General features: G+C 39.2%; 1 long non-coding RNA gene across 1 annotated transcript; it reads right to left on the reverse strand.

The window, feature by feature from the left end:
• Positions 1 to 1,070: 1,070 nt before the first annotated feature.
• Positions 1,071 to 8,392, reverse strand: LOC136004393 (uncharacterized). The gene is made up of 3 exons (XR_010608436.1): positions 8,332 to 8,392; positions 2,294 to 2,586; positions 1,071 to 1,129 (listed from the first exon to the last, which is right to left on the reverse strand). It is a non-coding gene; the product is annotated as an uncharacterized LOC136004393 (long non-coding RNA).
• Between the last annotated feature and the right edge of the window lie 111 nt (positions 8,393 to 8,503).

Genomic DNA, 8,503 nt, shown 5'->3' on the forward strand with positions numbered 1-8,503 from the left:
CTAGACACCATTATTAGTTGTACCTTATCAGGCATTTTACAGAAGCAACACAAATCCAAACAAAACCCTCCCCAAGCAGAACAATATTTGGAAAGTTAGACCAGCTGTCACATCAGAACTACATCTCAGCACCTCAAACTTCCATGCAACTAGGAATAAGAAAAATAAGTTTAAAATTCATTTCATTATTTATCCCTGCTGATCTGCAGATCTTTAAGATATTCATTAAAGCAGGTCTCAAGCAGCAGTTTCATTATCTTACTAAATCCAAGTACAACAATCTCCAGAAGTAATTACAGTACTGAGTTGATATTTGTTCTTTCTTAGGAACCCAGACTACTGCTGTCAAAGTGAAATAATATCCACAGCCCAAGAGCCAGCTACAATACTCAAGAATTCTGTATAGTGCTGCTGACAACCCTGACATCACCTCACCCCTTAATACCAAAGCCATTTCTTTGTTTAAAATTAAACCAAGATCACTTGAAGAGCTAACTTACTCCTAAGGCAATCAAGAAAAGTAAAGCCTAGATCCAGTCCTTTTTATAGCTGACTGAAGAACAGATGAGAAAAATCACAGCCCAGGAAGAACTGCTGGTCACAACACAGAGGCTATTCAGAGTATAACAGAGCACTGCATTCTGTTTTAAAGATTTATTATACCTACTTTAACAGAAAGGGTCATGGCAAGCAGGATGATACTCAAAGTAGACTAGGAAAACATTAGCATACTGTTTCTATCTTCTAACATCATCTTCAAAATTAGACAACTATTATTCTGAAGTAGCAATATTTACTGACCCATTACCCCAACAATAGAGCTTTATAAAGTTTCTTTAAGAGCTCAAAAAGAGCTCTAGAAGTTAGATACACATTTATATCAAGTGAATCTCCATATGACATATTTAGCTTGTCATATGAAGTACCTTCCAATTAAGCATTTTGTCTTTGCCACAATAAAGATTTACTAAATACAGAGTCATCTCAAGTCAAGAAATATATATCCTACAGGTTGCAATCTTAAATCCACTGATATACACTAAGACAAGAAAGCTCCAATATTTTATTTATGATCATTTTCCAGCTGGCAAAGTAAGAAAGCAGAAGGGAAACTCAGGGAATTTTGGAACTGCTCTAGGGAAGAAAATACAAGCAGAGGGCAGTATTAGAAGCAAAAGGTGAATAGAAAAAGAGAAAGAACAGAATTAGTCATTAATTCACAGCATACTCATGATGTTCCCAGAAAGCTGCATCAAATCTAAGAGAATGCTAAAAATATTATAAGATAACAGCTATAACATTTGATATAGAAATCATTACCAACACCAGTCAAATCTAGCTTGCACTATGACTGATACAAAGTTTAATAGTAGCTGGGATGAATGCACCAATACAGAAATTAAGGTCATAAACCAGAGGCAGTTTCTCCCCCCTAGAAATTATTTTAAGGATTAAGGGGCCAGAATATTCCTGTGCCACCTCTTCATATAAAAGCACACCTGTGAAGCCATTTGATACTTGTTGCACATAATGAACTTACACAGGCACCTTAGTAGGATTTCTGTAGACAAACTGAGAGCAGACTGCATTATACTTGCAAACATAACCCTTGCCTCTCACACAGCAGTTGCTATAAGTTGAGAAAGTCAAAGAGGTAGAAAGCAAGTTGATCACCTAAATCTATATACATATCAGGAACAAAAGAGCAGTTCCAGAAATACTCCAAGTTATTAAACAAAAAGCACTTTCATTAACCAATAACAAATAATAATTACAGTAAGTGAACTAGTCTTCAGACAACCTGCCTCCAAAGATAAAATTCTCCTTCAAAAGGGAGAATGGATGCAGCTTGTACAATTTAAAAGAAACTACTAGATACAACTGAAAATAATTAGATGACTGAAGTGTTGAGCTAGAAAAAAAGTCTTCTACTTTAAAGAAAAAAAAAAAAAGTAGGTTCCGCTATGCCCCTCTAATTATAGACAGGGTTATTAAATAAAAGCATAAGGCAGTGCTACAAACTAAGAGCTAGGCACCACCAGAGCATGCACAAATTGGAATCTACATAATAACAAAAATTGAAACAAAGACATTATTAGAATTAGTGACCTTACAAAGCATGCAATTGTTGTAAGCAAGCACTATATAAAACCAAAATAGGTTTTAAGGAATTTTTTAAGGAATCAAAAGCATGCAGCTGATTTTTTTTAGTCATTTGTTCACAGGATAGCCTAAACATCTATTTAGTAATTTCTTAAGTGGTTATAACTATTTCAAATACAACAGCACTTACCTTGGTATTGTCACACAATTTGTATTGCAATTCTGAGTTGTAATTGCCTTCTCAAGCTCATCCAGCTGTCCTGTTTTCTTTAATTTCTTGACCAAGCTTTTCACTGCTTTTTCACACCACTTTTCCTCTTGACCATTCTGCTCACCACCACCAGCCCCTCCAGAGCCACCAGCAGTTTTTTTCCACCCCAGAAGTCTTTTCACAACTGGTGGAGTGAATGGCAATATGGATGACATGACTTTTACCAGACGGAACTCTCAGCAAGAAATAAATTGGAGATTCCTGTCTGATCCCTAAAAACACAAACCAAAACAAACACATTAGCACTAAGGTTTCACATGAAACAAATATCTTACTTAGGACCTTTCACTACCAAATGCCATAGGACACTGCATCCGAAAAAAAGTCAGATAATAGATCATAATCAGCCAGCATCATGGTCAGGTACCATTAACAAAGTTCAAATGCAAGTTTCCTGCAGATTCTTCAACAGTTAGTGCGGACTAAAGTTACTGTGGGATGAGACACTTAACTTTTCCTCAAGCCCTTCCTGTCTAAAGTCAATTCCAGAAAATACAGAACTTAATTAGAGTCTAGCTTAATTAGAGTCTGCCCATCTCCAAATTAATTTAACAAGCAAAATTGTATTTGGAATGTCATTTAGTCAATTACAGCTTCACAGAAGTCTTCCAACAGCCAGCCATTTCACAAGCCTTTTCTCCTTTTACTTGACATGTTTTCAATAACTACCAATTTTTGTTCCACAGGGGACACATTTGAAATTCACTCAAGCTTGGCAATAAGCCAACTCCTTCAATCTAGAGTTCAGTAGCCTACAGATAATGAATCTTTTCAATTTTCAGTACTTTAACTCATCAAGTCTTCCAAAATTCATTAAAGGATATTTAAAATCTTAGTTTGCATGCACCCAAGCAGTAAAACTGTCTGCTTTCAATTTTGCTAGCCTTTCATTCAGTATCAACAACCCAATCAGGATGTTTATGTAAAATGAAAGATCAGAAGGGATGCTGAAACTCGGGATATGTTTGGCATTCACTGCAATTTGCACTTCAAATCAGTTTAAAGAGAAATGCATTTTTTTCTAAATGGCTATGGTCTTAGGTTTCTTGCAGCTTCTATTAGACTAGTTTTAGGTATCAAAACATAAATCCCAAATCAACCATTAATTCAGGCAGACAGCTATTAGAAATTGCTCAAGAACATAATAGTTCTATAGATAGAAGCATGGCACTTAAGTCAAAACCAACCTTATTTCCAAGCAGCAAATGGATATTTGAACTGCAGAAAGTTAACTTATTTTCAAGCTACTTAAGTTAGTTCAGGCACCTGAAAATACCTTGGTTTAGCTAAGAACCAACAAATCAACAAACACTACATTATATTTGGCAGATAACTTTAATCATAATTTTTCAACTTCCACAGAATAGAATGTTCAATAGGAATGACATTTCAGTTTCAACTAAATTATATCTCCCATAAAGGAGCTTCTGAGAGCACCTAAAAATACAACTCAAGAACTGTAGTTGGGAGGTGTGTGTCAGAGACAGGGGTTCCAATTAACAGGGACTCAAGAAGAGTTACATTCAAAATAATCTATCCTAAATCAGAGAGTCATAGAAAGGTTTGGGTTGGAAGAGACCTTTAAAAATCACCTAGTTTCAACCCCTGCCATGGGCAGGGACACCTTCCACTAGGCCAGGTTTCTCAAACCCCCATCCAACCAGACTTTCAACACTTCCAGTGACAGGGCATCCACTTCTCCAGGCAGCCTGTTCCAGTGCCTCACCACCCTCATCATAAAAAAAAAATTCTTCCTTACATCAAATCTAAACCTACTCTCTTTCAAATTAAAAACTGTTGCTCCCTGTCCTGTCAGTAGAGGCCTTGGTAAAAAGTCAAAACATTCATTTTCACACAAGACTAATACAACAAACTTTTATTCTTTCAATAACGTTATAGAACTGTCCCAAATATTTCAGACTGACAGTTTTCCAGATCACAAAAGCATTGCACTGGAGCCCCAGCTGCAGCAAACACCAAAAAAGTAAGTTCAATGTCCAACATTTTCAAATTAAACACTGACTAGGATGCTCAGGGTACAGTTTCAAAGGAAGCCAAGCAAATACAATAGTTTCCCTCCAACAGAAAGCCCAGGTGTCCTTCCTTTCTTTTCTGCTGGCACCACCACTACCTCAGCACCAGTGCTAATACCTTTCCACAAAGGCTCAGCAAGATAAAGTAAAAACTGAGCATGAGCAACTTCCTCCCCCTCCCCAGCTCTCTTTCAGGTCAGCAAATTATAGCAGCTCACACATGGTAATATAAGTTACTTGAGCTGATGTCATGAAGAAAATTAACTCTATCCCAGCCAAAATCAGGACAGTGAGCACAGGAATACAGATGAAGGGCTCCAACCCCAGCCTTCAACAGTGGTGTTAGAATTGACTGCATCACTGGAAATGCAAGCCAGGCACGTGCTTTAATTTCAATCATTTATTTTGGTGGCAAGGCAAAATGAAGCTCCCTTTACCACATGTACTGCACTGTTTCCAGGCCTGGGAGTGAAACTCATAGTACACCGAGTAGCTCAAGGGATCAAACAGGAGGCTTATGTGGCCTCTGCTGTTTTAAGGTTTCCAAAAGAGGGAGTGGCAGTCACTCCGAGCTTTATAAAAAGACTTCAACTTATGAGCAAGGCCAACATTAGATGCTTCAGAAACATACTCAAAAAATCTAAAAAAAGACCAAACCAAACAAGAAAGCCTCTTTTGCTTCAAAGCTCACATTTTAAACACTAGAAGCTGATGCTATAATATCTGAACATTAAATTCAATACTGAAAGATGTAGGCAACCAAGTACTACTATCACTGCTTATCCACACATCAATTCTCCCCTTAATGGAGCCCACTGACATGCAACATATGTTATTTCCTGTTCCTTAGCTTCAGAGTTTACATCTTTCAATGCCCCATAATGCTCCTTTGATTGTTAGCCTTATAAAAAAAATGCACTTAAGTAGGGTCTCATTTACCATTTCAGTAAATTTCTTACTCATTCAGGCCTGCTAAACATTCTTAATGCTTTTATCAAAATTTTCAGCTTTACAATAGTCCTTGTGATAAGGTATCCAATTCTGCAATATTCTCTCCCTTAACACATAATCCTGATCTATATAAAGTTTCCTGTATTCTCTGGTGCTTTTTTTTTTTTAAGCCAAGAGACTTAAACTAACCTCTTCCTTCTAGCTATTGTTCTGCCACCTCAGGGATTTACCAGAAATATCAATAAGAATTTCACCATGTTATTCTAGTAGCAGCCCCATATCTTTAAAAGGGCAATCAGAGATTGCAACCCAAGTAGGACAGGAATTGATTCAGCTTAATACTTCAGCCAATTGTGATGAGTACTCACAACTGCAGTCAGCAAATCCACATGTATGTGCAAAGCAGTGACCTTCTTCCACTTAGTATTATGCACCTTGAAGCATTGCTTCTTAAAACTAAAAAGACCTTTACATCCCCACAAAAGCAGTGAATAAACACTCCAAACCACAGCAGTTTAAGTCCTTCTCACCTCATTTGCTTTGACTAAATTTTCTATGTATAGCAGGCAAATACTGGTTTCATTGTTTTAGAAAATAAATACTCCTGGGCTAAATTTGACATGAATATCCACAGAACTGACTATAGAGTATCTAGGTGCCTGTTTCAGTTTTTATCCATATAGCTTAGCAGCTTGTCCACTTCGTTAAAACACAAACAACTGCATTTTACAATGAGTTAATGGAAATTAACTTTCAATACAGGCCTAATGTTCTTCAAACAGGCCAGCCCCACAACCCCTTGATAAGGGAAGTTCACTCTGCACCAGAGTGGCTTAAATTAGGTTCCTATTACTCCAGTGTAATTAAATCTAGCTTGAGCCCCAGACTAAACTGATAAGAGAGCCAGGAACTGCTCTCTCATAGTCATAGTCTCTCCTTGGTCTTACTTCACACTATGGCCGTCAAACACAAATCGTAATAAAATGTCATCTGGAATGAAGCCTTGCTGTTTGTAACATAGACACTCTGATGAAAGCAGAGAGCAATGTTTAAGAAGGTTTTCCGAGTAGCAAATTTCTTCTAGACCAGGGAGTACTGAACACAAGGCTGCCTGTACTCTCCATTCTATTACAAAAAAATAATCCCATCACATAACCTGCAGCAATTCCATTTAACAAATCAACAATTACAAATATTTCAGCAAAGTAAGCTTAGGCGTTGTTTGCCTCTTGGCACAGTTCACAACTAGCTTATGGCTTTATGATTAAAAAAAAAAACACCAACAACAGAATATTAAATCCAACCTGAAAAGCAGAATTTATAGCTCACTTAGCAAGTCAGGCCTGTATATGGATGCTTTCAATTACAGAGAATTCACATGCAATCATTAAGGCAGAATTTAATAAATTTGAAAACTCTACAATACTTTTGATATTAAAACTTTGCATACTGTTCTTTACATAACACTTGGGCATTCTCTTCAGTCTCAAGCAGACCTCAGATTCATTGTTATCCAGAACCTACTATAAAGCCTGCTCTCCCAGTACTCTTGTGGGAAAGGGATTAGAGAGATGAAAACAAGTTTTGCTGGGACTTTTTTTTTAATAATTATTTTGCTTTGGTTTTAAGTTACTCTTAGTAACAGAGATATTTTTGAGCTCAAATATATCAACTGGTGAGCAACACTTCCGAAAGATCAAGTGGAACAGGAAGATGGAAAAGGACCCAGGAGGGCCTTCCATTTGGAGATTTACTGTGTAATTCAAGTTTATTTGATTTTGTTTGTGAATCTAGCTTCCAGGTAGAAAAGGAGATCACTTAAGAGTCCAATTTTTCTTAACCTCATTTTTTCAGTTGTGTTATTCTTTTTATCAGACCACCTCAGGAAAGTTGAGAAATTCTTCTCCAGGATTATCATACACACAGTTTCACACATAAAGAAAGCTGGATCTTCAAACACTTTTGTTCATTATTTCAGTGACTTCAGGTATAGCCCATGACACAACCCACATAACTGCAGAACAATCAACTACGTCACATTTTTTCCTCTTCCCCGCCACACAAAAAAATTACAAATAGGAATTTTATAGCTCTGAAGTAACAACAAATACTTGCATTTATCACAACAGAGTTTCTCCTATGTACTTATCCAGACAGATGAAACAACAGATAATATCTGTTTACATCTTGCAATGCATAGACAGCTGTAGCATTCAAACTAGTGCCATGAAGAAAACTACTAATCTCAATTCGCATGTATATCTCATATAAGCATCATTTATTTCACATCCGTAGCTTTGGACTAGGAGAGGAATAGAAAAAAGGGTACTGGCCGAACCAAAGCCTTGCAGTCCTAAACACTTAACTCCTACTAAACACTCTTAACTTTCTCCACCACCCCAGCACGAAGCTCCGCACACCCAGTCTTGCAAAAAAAAAAAAGGGGGGGCAAAAAACAAAAAACCAAAAAAGAAACCGTTTGTTAGGGTTTTTTTCCATGCACACCCACCCGGAGGGTACAAGCCGCCCACTGACACCCCTCACCACTCCGCGTCGGACGCTATTCAAGCGTGTGGACGGCGAGGAAGTAACATCCCATCCCACCCCACCGGCCGACAAAAGCCACTCCCCGCGGGCATTTCCTTCCGCCGAGATGCCCCTCAGCCCCCAACCGCTGCCAAAGCCGGCCGGCCGGCCCGCCCACACACCCACCGTGGCCGCCAGCCGCCCTCAGTGCCGGCCGCATCCCACCACAAGTAGGGGGGAAGGTCGGGATCGAACCGACCTAAGCCAGGCCCAGCCAACCCAGACCAGACCAGACCAAACCAAACCAAACCAAACCCGGCCCGGCTCCCCCAGCCCATATCCAGCCGACGGAGCCCCCCTTCCCGAGGGACGACCACACTATATACCCCGCCAGCAACACACCCAAAACACCCACCCAAAGCACAAGGAAACCAAGCTTTTTCTCACCAAGCTGCACGGCCACCCTCCCACCTCAGTGCTGCCTTCCCCTACGGAGCTGCCCACCCCCATTGGCTCCTACCGTGCCCCGCCCCAGTGGTGGGCGGGGAGGAAGTGTATTAGTTCTGCTGCCCGTCACTTGATAAAAAGCGGCCGAGGACTGGGCAGCGGGCTTCGAGGG

Source organism: Lathamus discolor, chromosome W (genome assembly GCF_037157495.1).
Source record: "Lathamus discolor isolate bLatDis1 chromosome W, bLatDis1.hap1, whole genome shotgun sequence".
NCBI classification, from domain to species: Eukaryota; Metazoa; Chordata; class Aves; order Psittaciformes; family Psittacidae; genus Lathamus; species Lathamus discolor.